General features: G+C 34.8%; 1 protein-coding gene across 1 annotated transcript in view; it reads left to right on the top strand.

Annotated features, from left to right (window-relative positions):
* The window catches only part of LOC129235195 (uncharacterized), an 83,429-nt gene that overhangs the window by 11,860 nt on the left and 55,029 nt on the right, over positions 1–16,540 (top strand). The gene's annotated exons all lie outside the window — the stretch shown is intronic.

Raw genomic sequence — 16,540 nt, 5'->3', positions numbered from 1 at the left:
ACAGTTAAAATAAAGAAATATTATGGCACATTCATTTTTGAACCAAACAAGACACTAGATCACCCTCGCCATAAAAAAAAAGTAGCATTCAAAAAAAAAAAAAAAAAAGAACCCCTCTGTGCTGTAAAATCAGGTTTAACTAGAATTGGCATAATTAAAATTTCCCTTTTTTTTGAAGAAAAATTTGCCTTGTAAAATATCACCAGCAGCATTAACTAATAGGTGTAGAATTAAGTTACTAATGTCAGTTTTCAATGTTTTTCGAATTATAAAAACGTTTTTTTTTTTTTTTTGAATTGACGATTTATCTTAGGAAGGCAATAATTGAGCACTTGCTCTCTAGGTTCAGAAAGATTAGTTTATTTGATACAAAACGATTGCTACCAAATGTATTCCCATTTAAAGGAAATGAAAATCATTAACAAAAATACAATAGTAAGTTTTTCTTCCCTTTTTTTTGAAGATATACATAGTTTTATTGAGACAAAGATGTGGATAAAATAGGGGAGAGTTTTCATTCTGTAAATCATTGTTAATTTCCTTTTAAAGCGAAGAAGTGATGGTTTCAACTCTCAACTGGTACTAGAGTTCTCTTAAATGTATTTTACTTTTTTGTCTCTAACCCTTCAGACAAATTATATTCATTTTTAACAAAATTTTAACGTTTAGAAATTAATAGCAATAAGAAATGAATAAATATCTTTGTGCAGAAAAGTAAAATTAAAAGCAACTTAGTTTTATTGCACAAAATTTGCAGATTAATGCAGACGCGTGTTTTGGCATTGCAAGGAATGCCTTTTTCAATGCAAAAGAAGTGAGTTTATGGATGAAAAGGCATCTTCTGCATAAGTTTTGTGCAATAAAACGTTTTTTTTTCTTTTTTCTTTTTTTTTTTTTTCAATTTTAATAGTGAAGTTTCTTGTTCATCAAAAATAAAAACCTTAACGAAATCCAAACACTTCTACGGACAATTCGTTGTATTATTTGATAAAAAGCGAAATGTTTGGAAAGAATTTCAGTGAAGTAGATTAACCCCGAAAAGAAGAAAAAAAAAGTTTATTACACGATATTGAATGTTTAATTATTTATGAGAACCTTTCACTTCTACCGCAATGTTTCATCACAGGTTGGCATCTCACGTTGATATCTTATTAAACGTAAAAGTTATGTTAACTTGCAAAGTTTATTCGAATTAGTAAAAAAAGAAAATAAAGAAGAAGAATTAGTGGGGATGGATGTTAATTTAATGAAAGTCATCATCAAAAAATTTCGCGCCAGATTATTTTTAACGCATAATACAGATTTTCTAAGGTAACGCAATTGATAATCTAGCAGTGAAGAGTGTTTTCTATAGGCTTAATGCCAGTATTTAATTTCTAGATTGCACCTCCTTCCTGTTTGTCATTGTATTTTATCTTACACCTTTGCACTTATTTCTTATCGTTCGATATCAGTAATGTCCCTTTTAGCTTTCAGTTTTTCTTAATAGTTTCTCCAGCTTCGTCTTTATTACAGGGATTAGCTGTTATCACTCAGAAACAAGTAAGCTAAATTCTATTTTTACGTACTTACAGGATATAAAACATTCTACCTACATTTTGAAAAGTGCGGTGACATTACATTTTCCTCTCATTCTCAGGGTAAAAGAAAAAAAAAATGTGATGGCTACGCGAGTTTTGTCGCCATTTATGTATCTTTAGTCGAAACGTGGGAAGCCTAACGTTTTTCTCTATTCGTTTTCTAATAAGGTGTATTTGTTTTACTGATTCCTCTTCTATAGTTTCCCTCCTAGTTATTTTAAGTTCTAACAACTTCACGGAAAATTTGTGTTAAAATACACAAGGTACAACGTTTAAGTACATATGCTAAATGCATTGTTTTCTTCATTGATAAATTCCTGGACATGAAGGAGTTTTTGGAGCATAGATTCTCTACCGGTGGTACGTATACCTTGGGATACCTGAAAATCTGTAAGGGGTATGCTGTTAACTACTGAAAAGTGTATAGTGTTATAGTGATAATGCTAGAATTTAACTACGACAAAAGTTTATATACAGTCCGACCTCGATATGAGGTCACCCCTCGGGATTTCCCGAAACTGACCTTAGCGCGAAGTAACCTTACAACCGACTCATACGATAAGCATGTATAATGTATACAGTGGGTTACGGAGGGAGGGGGGTCCGCCCCGGGTGACACCCGTCTGGGGGGAGGGTACCCAAAGTGGAATTGCAAGTTTTTGAAAAATATGAAGCTAAAATGCATTTTTAAGACAACAACTTTGAACATTTTTCCTGGGGAAAACCCCCGGACCCCCCCTACTTTTATTTGTATTTTGTATATTAGCCCACTTGAAATTTCGTAAAACACAAAGGTAGTTGTGTCCGAAACTTTCATGTTTACATTTTTTTTTCCCCTTTTGTGTTTGTAAGGGATGACACCCCAAATCACTGCCCCGGGTGTCACACATGCTAGGTACGCCACTGATGTATATAAATAGTATTATTCTCTGTAAAATTGATAAGTTCAAAACTATCAGTTTATTATAACTTTTAATTAAGTTGAACCAATTAAAATTAATGAATCAATAAATATTTTTAAAAGTTTTAATTCAAAATGAAGTTGTATATAAAGTATTCTTAAAAAAAGTACAGATGTGCAACTTGCCTTTCTCAAAGTAATCCAGAGTACAGGACTGCTACGATTTTTCTAATTTTAGGTACAATGTTTTCTAAGTTTTACATTTTCTGAAAAGAAGAAAAATAAAAGATAAAAAATGAACTCTCTCACATCATTGAAAAAAATGTCTTATGATATTTATGTTCTGAGGAAGTGTTGGTGTTTGTGTCAACACTTCAGTGTCACTGTTGTTATAGCCACTTTCTACTACATTCTCTGCACTTAATAAATACTACTTGAGAGAAAAAATAAATTTTCACCAATAAAAGATAGTGCACCACGGAAAGTTCTTGGAATTGACACTGTGAGACATAGAAATCACCCAAAGAAAGTCGGACAAAAGTGACCTTATTAGCAATTGCGGTTTTCAAGACCTGACCATATATCCGATAGTTTATTACATACAATTCCTATTTAATGAATCGGGACAAAAGAAAAATGGCCTTTTCTATGGAGCGACCTTATATCGAGATTTGACTGTATTATCGTGTCATCTTACATAGAAGCGAAAGTATTGTTGGTGAGCGTCTGGGACTAATATTGAAAAAAGAACACAAAGCACTAGTTGACATTGGTGTTAAGCATTTTCTGTGGTTAACGTCAGTTTACTTCGGCGAAAACGGAACTTGAGTTTAAATTACAGGAGGAGCAAGTATATAGACACAAGTTTAATATAATGAATGACTTATCGTACTGTCTGACCACGGATTGTATGGAAAGACAAACGTCCATTTTACAGCCGGAAGTGGACAAATCTATTTTTTTTTTAGCAATGCCAGCTTTTACAGAAGCAGAGTCTCATTCAAATGAGCGGAATACCGGCATCAAGTTTTTACTTTTCCCCCTCATTCAGATAGATTCGTCTTGTCTGGACGTTTGAAAATTCCATACAATCCGTGGTTGGACAGTATATTTGACCGAGCCGTAGTCAAATATTGATGAACTTGGTAAACAATCCAATAGTTAACTATTTCTTGACATTTTTGAAAATTTATGCCTGATTAAAAATAACTTTTGGAATGATTTGGTTACTATTCGGAAGCTACTCTTGAATGCTGATTTGATGTTGATGAAACCCTTTGTCCGGCATTATACAGTCCACGCTCATTATAACGACCACACATTATAAAGACCGTCACATTATAACGACCAGTGGTAGAAGTCCCAACTTTGTTCCTATAAACTCTATGTTAATTTGCTTTCGTTATAACGACCGTTCTGTATCGTCTAATCCAATACAGCGACCGAATCAGCGGACGCTATTTCTTGTGTTCTTTCCAATAAAACAAATTTGTAGCTTAAAATGACATTGATTATTGTTTACGGACATGAAGTTTTCAATGTCAAATCCAACTTTGAGAGGGGGTCGGGGGGGGGCGGGGGTTACCATTTACCACAGCTAACACAGAAAAAATAATGGGAGGAAAAATCGAGAAAATTCCAGATTCCTAAGAAAAGGGAGTTGACAGATGTATTGGTAGTTTGGTGTTTGAATCTATAGTATTTTTAAAGATTTGGGGTTCTCGAGGGACTTTTAAATGTTTCTTTGGAAAGCAAGAGAAACAAAATTTATCACCTATATCTGAAACAGAAAATAATGTTTCGCAAAAATCACGTCTGCTAAAAAGGCAGACCTCTGTTTCTGGTTTTATCTTCAGAAACTGTTGTGGTAGTAGTAGTAGCAGATATGAAAGTGTGTAGCATTTTCCTCCCTATATTTTCTACTTTAAAACTAGTTTAATATTCTGTCATAATATTTTGCACACTACTATTCTGAAAATTCCTATGATAAAAAACATTTGGGCATTTACTTGGGCAGGGAGGCAAGGCACTTAGTATGCAGTCCTCGACATAAATACAGTTGAAGTCAGTGTGACTCTTGAATAGAATAGAATACTTGGGCATGCATGATGACGGCGTATATTTTTTAAATTTATACCTCTTATAACGACCACTCGTTATAAAGACCTTTTTCTCTGGGACGGAGATGGTCGTTATATCGAGCGTCGACTGTAATATTATTTGGAATATAATGAATTGTGGAAATCTTGTGATGCTATAAAATGAAAATAAGGAGTTTTTAAACATTTAGCACTTTTTATTTTCTGAACCAAATTTACAGTACTTTTATTAAAATAATTTATTTAGCATCGCATGCCTCACATGGTTAAAAAAAATTACCGCAAGTGTCATGAAGACTTTGAAAAAGTTTAATTATTAACTGTTTGAGTAATCACGAACTGATTATTATCCTCACTTGATCAAAGTTGATGTTGTTCTGATTTGTCCGATTACCATGACAACGGTTGTTTTTAATATTTATTTAGAGAGCGAAAATTTCGTCTTCATTGTGTTACAAATTGTCTTCAGTTTGATTTTATTCATATTTTTTTCAAGCTTAACTATAGCTGAGTTAACTTATGAAAAAGGTTTTTTCGCTTAAAATTACGTTTTTTTTAAGGAAAAAACCACCTTGTAGATGAACTTGAATAGCAAAATTTCATCTAAATGAAAAATTTTCAGATTACTAATTTCCATCATTTAAGATTGATAAGAAATAAAAATACGAAACCGTTATACGCTGTAAATAATCTTTATGGTAAGTGCCCTGGTATATATCAGCCATAAAATCCTTTATTACTGCATCCCAATCGTCATTTCATTTTTATGGATAAACCTTAAGTATTCTAGAAAATCACTAGTCATAATATGCCGGTTGCAGATTTCTTGGCCTTTCCATTCCGTTTCATTTGTTGAAACAAGAAACCAACGAGTATAGTCCTATCGCAATTCGTGGTTGCGAAGAGCACAATTTGAATCCAACACGCCCAAATTTAAATAATTTTTAACTTTTTTTATGCATTTTATTCCTTAAATATGGATAACCTTAAATATGGACTTTCTCCACCAGTTTTGTGCCAATAAATCCAATGACACATAGGTACATTTTAGTATAAATATTTTGGTGACTCACTCATGGCTTTGAGGGCAAAGGTTAATTGAAAATGAAATTTTTAAAACTATTTTTTGCTTTGTTTGGGCCTGGGTGTCTGATAAAGCCGTGAGTAATCCACGGAAATAAGTATATGATAAACTACTCACCACAGTATAGTACTAAGAAAAATATAAAATAGCTTTCGTTTCTCTTTGCTTTAGTAGTTAAACGGTCTCAAAGTCGGTGATTTTTTTTTTAAATGGCCAAGTTTAGAGGTTAATAACTTTGATCGCGACGGGTCAACAACTTTGGGACACAGCTGTATTATAGTCCGAGTGGTGTAGTTTAAGGTCCAGGTTAGAAACACATGGCAACTAATTAACTTTTTTAATTACGCGGTCCCAAAGTTGCTAATTTGAAACAAGAATCAAAAGTATTAGGTCAATTACTCTATAATGCCTGAGTCAATAACTTTGAGCAAGAGCTGTAATTATGCTATACGTGGTTTAGTTTTAGACTCATGTCAGAAAATCATGATATCTAATCATTTTATTTAATTAAACGGTCTCAAAAATGATGATTTCAGTATAAAAGAGCGTTTTTTCACGAGTTTATATGCGTGCTACTCAAAATTTTACGAGCTCAAACTCACATAAATACTAAACGAATCAACAGACAAATGTACTTTAAGCTCCCAAAATTTCATGCTTCCAATGTAATAGAATTTTCTGTAACCTTGACCACAACATGGCAGTTCTTTTCATAAAGCTGATCCGCCATTTTAGAGATCCTAGATTCTCAGGATTCGGATCTCGGAAGCTGAAAATTTGCATAGGCTAGTTTCGCAGACATCTCTACTCCTCTATAAAATTTCATCCCATTCGGGGATGATCGAGCATGGACAGTTTTAAAAATTTAGGTCAGTTGACGTGGAATCACTCTGATATAACATTGTGACAATTCACATGCATCTTTGGTAATTTTTGACTTTATAATGATCATGAATCAATGCTATATTTCAGGAAGAAGATTGCAATTAGGTAAGAGATTGAATTCATAATTACAGTAGAATTTGCATATACACTACCTACTTAGAAATTAACTTTTATGAATAAACAAATTTATTAAATTTGGCTCATAAGTAAAAACATAAATACAAAATCAAAAAAAAAAAAAAAATCAGAAAAACCCACAAATTTGTTAGAGAATAACAAAAGATGCGGATGAAATGTACATAATGTTTACATCAGAGTGATTCCACGTCAACTGACTTGATTTTTCAAACTGTCCCCGCTTGATCATCCCCGAATGGGATGAAATTTTATAGAGGCTTAGAGACTTCTTTAAAACTAACTTGATGCTGATTTTCAGCTTCCGAAATCCGAATCCTGATAATCTAGGATCTCCAAAATATAGTGCTCCAAAATGGCGGATCAGCTTTGTGAAAAGACGTGCCATGTTGTGGTCAAAGTTACGGAAAATTTTATTACACTGGAAGCATGAAATTTTGGGAGCTTAAAGTACATTTGGCTGTTGATTTGTTCTAGTATTTATGTGAGTTTTAGCTCGTAAGATTTTGAGTAGTACATAAAAAATAAACTCGTGAAAAAACGCTCTTTTATACTGAAATAATCATTTTTGAGACTGTTTAATTAAGTAAAATGATTAGATCTCATGGTTTTCTGACATGAGTCTAAAACTACACCATAAAGAGCATAATTACAGCTGTTGCTCAAAGTTATTGACTCGGGCGTTACAGAGTAATTGACCTAAAACTTTGATTCTTGTTGTTTCAAATTAGCAACTTTGAGACCGTGTAATTTAAAAAGTTGATTAGTTGCCATGGGTTTCTAACCTGGATCTTAAACTACACCACTTGGACTATAACTACAGCTGTGTCCCAAAGTTGTTGACCCGTCGCGATCAAAGTTATTGACCTCTAAACATGGCCATTTAAAAAAAGTCATCGACTTTGAGACCGTTTAACTACTAAAGCCAAGATAAACGAAAGCTATTTTATATTTTTCTTAGTAATATACTGTGGGGAGTAGTTAATCATATACTTAATTCCGAGGGTTACTCAGAGTTTTAGCAGATATCCGGGCCCAAACAAAGCAAAAAAAGTTTTAAAAATTGCATTTCCAATTGACCTTTGCCCGCAAAGCCATGAGTGAGTCACCAAAATATTTATACCAGAATGTACCTAGTATCAAGTAGTATACTTATTTAAAAGAATTGGCTCGGTGCACTCATTGCTTTTGAAGCAAAGCAATCACATATTTAGCTCTTTTTCCTCACGACCCTAAACTTTGACCTCTACGCAAGGACAAACGAATCAGTTTTTTAAAAACGAAACTTCGCTTTTTCTTATCATAGTACCACTAACACATCCTGAAATTTTTACGAAAATTGAAGACATCAACTATCAAAAGTGTCCAGCTTTAAAAAAATGACTGTTAATGATTTAAATTAATTATCCAATTACTATCACTTACTCACTCGAGGCCCTTGCGATGATTAAATTTTGAGTGCATTAAAAAATAATAATAAACGTTAATTTTATGAATGCTCATGCAATCGTAATTGTTGTAAAATTTGCATTTTTGAAATCGAGAATCAAAACTCTAATAAGCTCACTGATTTTGTTGAGTCGTTGTGCCGCACTAACTTTTACAAATCCCAGATCTGTACGATCTAAGTAACCTAATCCTCATAATAGCGAATGATCGAGTGACGCTCCTGACGTCATCAACAATAAAACTCGCGGCACTGCATGATAATTTGATAATATTTTTTGGTACTTTTGTCATGCAGAGAAATGCTTTATTTTGACAAGGCTGAACTGGATCCAGTAACTTAACTGTTTTGCTGTAAGACTCATTTCAGGAGAATGAAGAAACGAAAAAGTGTTCAACAGTTAAGGCCATCTACTGGAGTTTAGGGTTAATCCACTGGAGTTAGGGGTTAAACTTCAACCATCAAAATATCATCATTCCGGCATTGCTTCGTCACCCGTCATACCTCGACGGGAGCTTTTCAAGTTAAATAAAATTAGCTATGTTTTTGCAATTTCGATCCACCTTGTAAAATCAATCCGATTTTATAACCTGACCGACCTCATGCTTTAACAGGTGTTTAACGTTGCTGTCCATGACCGCTGTCCGTGCCTCGCGTCATTAAATGTGAGCATAGGAATTGTTTAGTCAAGCAAAACGGTTTGGAATGGATCAACTTCTCGCTTTCATTCGTGTATTAGAAAAGATAAGATTTTATTAACAAAACACACATACATAACAAACAGTAAGCAAAATAAAATAAAGTTAAAACATACAACGTGAATTATAAAATATAAATTTACAAACGTCAATTACAAAACATTAAGAAATTCTTAAATATAGTTCAACATGAGTTAGTAGTATGAAAAAGAGCACAATTATTTACTATGAGAAGAGAATATTTATGCGCTTAAGTAATTTACTGTGCTTCAGAAGCTTAGTGTTACGTCAGAAGCTCAAAAGTTTTTCAGCACTGAAAAAAGTGATTCTTTTGACTTCGAAACCCACAAGTTGTGCACTTTTTTGTAATTGTAGATTTTAATGATACTGTTTATATTAGTTGCGATTTAAGAGGTTTTTTTTTTTTTAATCTTAAGGGATTGTTTTCTTTTTATGTGTACATGCAACCGGTAATGAATGAAACTACGGCATTCAGCCTCAAAGTAAAAAATCTGCATCCCACAAAATGCCAAAGGCATTGTATAGAAAACTGAGTTTCATGCATTGTGGGCAAGATGTATAAAACAGATTTTGTTTCGATACATCACCGCGAGTAATTCACACTAAGCAGTTAGCGTGGACTTAACGTTATTTAGAAAAAATACTGTATTTAAAAGCTAAAAACTTTTTACTCTATGAAACAAGGAGGAATTTTATAAATTCTCTGATTTTCTAAAAAGATACACAAATTGCTGTCTCATGCGACCAGGACCGACGAGAGACCATGTCAGCCTAGTCGGAAACTATTGCGGTACGATCCATGAGGGCATGGAATCGGAGTAGTATTAGTTCAATTAGTTTTATGGTGTAGCGGGGCCCAACACCGGAGGCAACTGTGACTTTCAAAAACTTTCCTGATTTGGCAAATTTTGTCTGACGATTCGGGAAAATTCTCACCTTATGGAGCTATTTGGAGTTCTATTCGACCAAAATTTGGAGTTTCCTTTCGCAAATTGAGAGTTTCCGCTCTCCCAAAAATTTAAGTTCAGGGTGCCCCTGGGCCCAACGTCCAAATTGACGAGGGGCCCGCCTTGACTCTCGGTGGCTCTACATGCAAGAAGAATAGAATTTCCGCGAGCATACCGCAATGGATAAGCGATTTTTAAAAAAAGCTTCTCAAAGAAGTAAAAAAAAAAGGCAAAGAGAAAGATGTGGGCATGACATTTTCGAATCCCTCCCCTGTACAGCGCGAGTCTTGACATTTACATCATCCATCGTTTACATTCAAGCAGCTTTCCTGAAACTCCGCACGCAGCTAACTCCTGGAACGATTTATTTTCGTATTAAGTGAGTTATACTATAAATTTCCGAATATATTTCATTGCCGTTCCTAAGGCAACCTTGATGTTTTTTGCCCTTACATGCTCATTATATGTATTATGCATGGATGTGTTATAAATGATAAAGTTAAATTCATTTTATCTCTATTAGAAATGTTTAACTTTTTAGAATGCCAGCTTTTATGTAACCGTCGCTCAGTACTTTTCGAGAAACATTTGGGAAAAATAAAGATAGGTGTGTCAAATTTCATGACCACAAATTTATAGGACTCCGTTCGCCCACAGGCGTTTTATTTTTTGCTTGACTGAGACGTTAACTGGTGAGGTGATGTTTTTGTAATGTCAGAGGGTGAGGTGAGTTGTATGTAACCTCAACATTGTATCATTTGTGCACTCCACAAAATTTTAGGCAATCAAAGTAGAAAAATTGAAGATCAGTGACTCAGTGGTAGTAGCACTTCGCGTTTCTACGCCGGTCGATAAAATAAGAACCAAGCGTGCTTGGGAACTAAGCCATGGGGGTGCCGCGCTCGGTTGATCACTTAACTGGAACATCTGCTTTGCACCCTAGAGCCCTCGGTCGCATTAACTGAGATGGGAGCAGTTGCATCCCATGGGCTATTGCACCACTGAGATTAGTTTAGTTTAAAGTAGGAAAATTTCCAAGAATTTTTGTATTATTTATAAAAATACTGAAACAGTACCGTTAGTGACATTATGAATAGCCACGGGAAAGAACGATCAAAGTACATTTTTCCAATAAACTCGAGTTAACATATGGGAACGATATGATTATTACATACAGTATTTAAGAATATCATTCAAGCAAGAAAAATCATAGTGACTTAGTTTTAACAGGGAAGAATGAGGCTAACTTGGAAATGATTCAGAATTGCAAGATTAAAAAATTAATGAGGAAAACTTGTGCATGATGAACTATGATCGTTCTTCCCTGCTGCCCTTCATACCAGTAGTGGCCAGTGCTTCAGTAGAGGCCATTTCAAGGTTTATATTTGGAAAAATAGGATTCCAGGTCTACCAATGGATTCAAAAGTGTATCAAGGAGGCATTTGCTCCTGCACGTTTGAATACATTGGGACACCTGGAATGCTATTTTTCCAAATATAAACCTTGAAGTGGATTACTTACTAAGCACTGGCCACTACTGGTGTGTTTACCTCTCTTTACATAAAATCATATATATGGAAGCATTAACACATTTTGAATGCCTAAGGTCGAATTCTACTAGGATATAAGACACCCCATCTCACCACAGTCAAAGTTTAAAGATGGTTTCTATTAAATAAAAATGCCGTAAATCAAGATTTCTTCAATTTATTTGAGAGAAATGCACATAAAAAATATACATAATGCATTATTCTTTTCTCGTGTCGTTCATATAAAAGTACACTTTGAGTTTCTGGTACTTGAATTAATTCTCAAAATCTAGATTTTGTCAATTTTTTTCCACAGGAAGCGTAACAAATTGGGAAAGGTTGAAGCATTCATTTTATGTGTGATAAATTTCGATAAAAATTCAAAAGCGAAGATGAAGAACGGACCACGCCTACAAACGCCACTAAGTAAAGACTGCAGATAAGTCAATATTGAGCGTAGATTCTGTTATGCGCAGTTGATGATCGGCGAGTCCTTTACCTTGATAAAATATTCCGTAGAAAAGTTTCGAAATTGCTCCAGTTCGTGTTTGTTCCGTTATGCGACCGCATAATCTTCATCCAAAAGTATTTTATTCTTTTTATTAGAGTTTTTAAAATAATGAAAAATCAATGAGTTATAGAAAATACAGGACATTCCTCCAAGATTTTTAGCTGATACTTTTGTTAGAGAAACTTGTTAACAGTTGAAGTTATAGTTAAGTTTTTGTCTATGGTTAGAAGTTTAAATGAAACGGATTCAAGTTGGAAGAGTACTTAAATTATTCATATTATGATTAGACAGGTCATGTAAACAAAACTTGTTGATATTATCTTCCAAGTTATTATTTTTTTTATCGTGGCAAATTTTGCATGCAGTAAAAAATGATAAATAATAATTTTTCTGTTAATAGCTACTGAAATGTGAATTTCAGTGTAAATTTATTGTATACTTCAAAATTGAAATTTTGCCTTTCTTCAAAAATTTTTCCTTATAATTGGGAAGGTAGAGAAGGGATGATTCAAAATGCTTTCTGCGGAATAACACCCCCCCCCCCTTTCTTTTTATCTGATAGATTGGAAGACCAGTATAAATGTAATTGTGATGTGTGAGACAAAAGTTGATAAGATGGTTCCAACATTTTCTAGAAATGTTATCAACATTAGAGTATTTTTGGAACTGATTATTACGTGCCTGTATTAGACTATCTAGTGAAATACTGGTGAAAAGAGGTTAACATCATAAGTAGAAACATTAAGGGTGGAACTTAGTAGTATTTTCTTCCTCTGCCTTTTATTCAAATTATTTACTAATCATTTAGCGAACGAATTAAAAAAACTATGAATAATATATTATTGGTTTTAGAAACGTTCTTTTAAGTTGCGGTACATACAATAAGTTTCAGAAATACTTCATCTTAAAAGGCATTAACAAAATTACCTTCCATTTTTTACAGCGACGCAAATGGACATTGTAAAATAAACTAATTTACAGTGAGATTAGAGTTGGAAACAGGCAGCTTGGAGTCTTAACACAATTTTTTGAAAAGAAGCGAAAAATGTCCCCATTTCCACCTATTTAATTAGGCAGGAGATAACCAAACACAAGCGACCGTTAACAAAACTCCTGCTAGGCGTGAAAATTTGAATTTTTCAGCTGTTTCTCTTTTAGTCAATCAAAATTTCGGTATTCGAAATTGACGTTCTTTTTGTTTTTAGAAAAAGTAAAGGAAAAAGCGCCCTCATTAAATGTCGAAAGGCATGTCTTGAAAAGCATAGTACGATAAATGCAAGATGTTGATTGGTAAAACAATCGTGCTCCCTACGTAATCAAATTCCGTTTTTGCTATTGGAGAAGAACCACCTGTTGCATCTGCGCTTCACGTAGCGAAAAAAGGGGGGCAGAAACTTAGTATGTCTTGGCAATAGAGCATCTTGAATCTCATCTATAAAAGGGGATATTCCAAGTCAAATCATTCAGTCAAAACATTATTTTAATTCCAACGTGTATCCAGGGCCGTGAACAGAGGGGGGGGGGGGAGAAGGAACACCTGTTGGCCCGGGCTTTAGCCTGAAGGGGGCAAAATATTTTTGAAACAAGGGATGAAATATAGAGGTAAACAATGCGGAGGGGTCCCGTTAAAGTCATTTGTGACGGGCTCTAAAATTTCTGTGCACGCCCCTGGGTGTATCCCGTAATGTCAGTTACTTTCTGATCACAACTCCTCAAAGTTTTTTTAAGAACTCTTAATTGAACAAAAATCACATTCAAAAACCGTATAAATCATAGACATGGGAACCGGTTCGCTAGCGCTCACTTAACTAGATAGTAGTCCAGTCATATTAGACATTAAAATCGCAAAACACGATGTAGTTCTGATTTTTTAATATGCTGTTTGGGTCAGTTACGGTAATGTAAATCTAAGTTTGCAGTTTTCAAGAACCTGTGCTCGCTGCGTAATTCGTGAAAAACTGCGAAAGTTTCGGAATTTTTTTTTATTTTTTCCTTTATAACTCCTAAACTATCCAACTTTTGACGTTAAATGTGAATACCAGTTTTAAAGCATATTAAGTGTTCTTCGTTAAATGACCAAAACCTTCTCCTGATGGCCAACTTTAGACGGTTTACAAAATTGGTGCTACACGGGAAAGTAGTCTTCTAATATAAACTATTTGTGTATGTTTTTATTTGTTTGACTTTGTGTTTAAAAATAATAATAAAACTCGTATTTTATTCAACTTTCATTTGATAAAAGTGACCACCGACGCAATTTTTTTCCTTCCTTTTTCACATTTTTAGACTATTTTAAAATCTGTTATTGAACATCATAGAAAATATTTAGCTTGGGTCAACCGCACTGCCGCCAGAGCTCTGAAACAGATAAAATAAACGGCTTATATGTCTTTGTGGGAAATTGTCAACCTTGAATAATTCATGAAACCAGGGCCGATCCTAGTAGGTGTGCAGAGTGTGCACCGCACAAGGGCGGCCAAAGCAAGGGGCGGCCGCAGGCCGCATCATATAGTTCTTTTAATCAAGCAAAATTCATCAAGAATTTCTCACAAGATGAGATAATAAGTCGAATAAATATGCAGAATTTTAAATGTTCAATTATCAAAGTAGGTGACAATTTTCCAACAGCATAGCAAATTAAGAAAAATGGAATGTTAGAGCAATGACGGAGGGGCAATGACGGAAATCCACCCCCCCCCCCCCCAAAGCATGAAAGGGTGCCCTCTAAAGGCCACAAATGCTCATCCCCAGCCTCCCAGGCTTTTATTGACCCTTAACAATGAAGACATATTTTATGTAAAAAAAAAAATGCTGATAGGATACTCTCGCAAGTATTTCAAACAACAAATTCTGTGTTCAGCAGTCGTGGATTCGTGGAGACTGGAGAGACAATGGAAAATGGCGACTCCCCTGAGAGTCAAACATATATAATAAACGAACTAAAATTTTTAATTTTCCTCCTTTACAACAATTTTTTCTAATTATTAAAATCACGAATGAACTGCCCGGTTTCAGATCAGGTAGGAGGACAGGGCCCTTGCCCCGGGTTACGAATTTTAAGTGTGGCTCCAAAACGAAGATACAAAAGGATGCCTTGACGAGACTAAATAAAGCTTCAAACTGCGTTTTTAGGACTTTAATTCCAGAAAATTTCGCTGGTTGAACCACCGATTTTAAGGATCCAATTAAGTCTCTTATTCACCCTTTCTACCTTAATGTACAGCGGATCCCCCTTTTCTCCAACGTAATCACTATGGCTCAAACTTTCGTTTTTAGATGGTTCCGTGAAGCCACCAAACCCTTCCTACCTAAACTAGCCTGAAATTGACTTCAGTTTCAAAAAACAGTTCTTGAGGGCACACTGAATCCCCAACCGCTCTTTGTCCCATCGTTATCAAACAATGCCGAAAATACGATTTCGGGACTTCCATTTCTAAACAATTCCGGATGGCTTGCGTAAATTTTCACGGCGCTAGGGCATCCAGCATCCCTTATCAATCGGAGACAAGTTTTTAGTTGTTTTTTTTTTTTTTTCAGATATTAATATCAAAAAATAATCAGATAGATCCGCTGAAGCTTCTCGGTTTCCTTAACGTCACCAAAGATAGTAAAAAAATGCGCTTTTTAGAGCCCTAAAACCCTTTCTTCACAAAAATAGCCTAAAATTGATTTTAATTCCGAAAAATATTTCTCTTAGTTCGGAATATTCTTCCGTTTCTCTTATCGTGTCCAAATCTAGCGAAAAATGTGTTTTTGAAACAATAGTGCCGATAAATTACCATAGGAAAGATGCCAGACCCCCTACCGTCACCAATGACAGCTTAAATTTGAGTTTTAAACTTCAATTTTGAAAAATTTCGATAGGACACGACCTAATCTCCCACCCTCCAGCAACGTCAACAAAGATAACCCAGAATTGTTTGTTTAAAACTTCCGTTTCAGCAAATTTTCTGGAAGAGCGCCGATCCTTTCTAAACTAAGGTCACAAAAAATAGCTGCAATTTAACATCAAATTTCAAAGAATTTTAGGAAATAACTCCAACATTACTTTCCCCTCAAGTCTCGAAAAAAATCCTAAAATTGCAATTTCTGACGTCAATATTGAAAATTTCTCCATAGACCTTGAATGTTCCCGACTCTTTTGTCCTTGCAACCAAACACAATCAAAGATTAATTACAGCTATTTTTCATACACCAATGTCGAATATTTTCTGGGGTCGATCCCCCCCCCCCCTTTTTCCCTCCGTCTTTCCTCTGATGTCACCAAAGTCATACTATAAAATGCGTTTTTACGACAAGTCCATTTTTTGTACCTATTACTTTCTTCAAAGATATAAATTGTAGCTAAGGTGTTTTTCTGACTTTTTACATAAATTCATCCTTCTTCTGTTTTTTTTTTCTTTCTTTTTTTTAAAAAATTAGAACTTGATACAGAAATTTGAAGAAAGATTTATATAGATTTATATGGGCGTTATAGTCAAAACATGCAAATTGCTCTTCAGGGGCGGCACGTCAGGTCTTTGCACACGGGCGGCCGACACCCTAGGATCGGCCCTGCATGAAACCCTCAATTATAACATACCCGCAGCACCTGTCACCACTTCAAAGGTATAGAAAATACGTCGCTGTTTTAGAAACCCTGCTTCATCGGTGGAGCGTTCCGCCGCGCCGTGCGACATCGATTTTTGAAAAAAAGAGTTCGC

This window comes from Uloborus diversus, chromosome 2 (assembly GCF_026930045.1).
Source record: "Uloborus diversus isolate 005 chromosome 2, Udiv.v.3.1, whole genome shotgun sequence".
Taxonomy (NCBI): domain Eukaryota; kingdom Metazoa; phylum Arthropoda; class Arachnida; order Araneae; family Uloboridae; genus Uloborus; species Uloborus diversus.
Note: the sequence above shows the minus strand (reverse complement) of the source record. Positions and strands in the feature narration are given on the sequence as shown.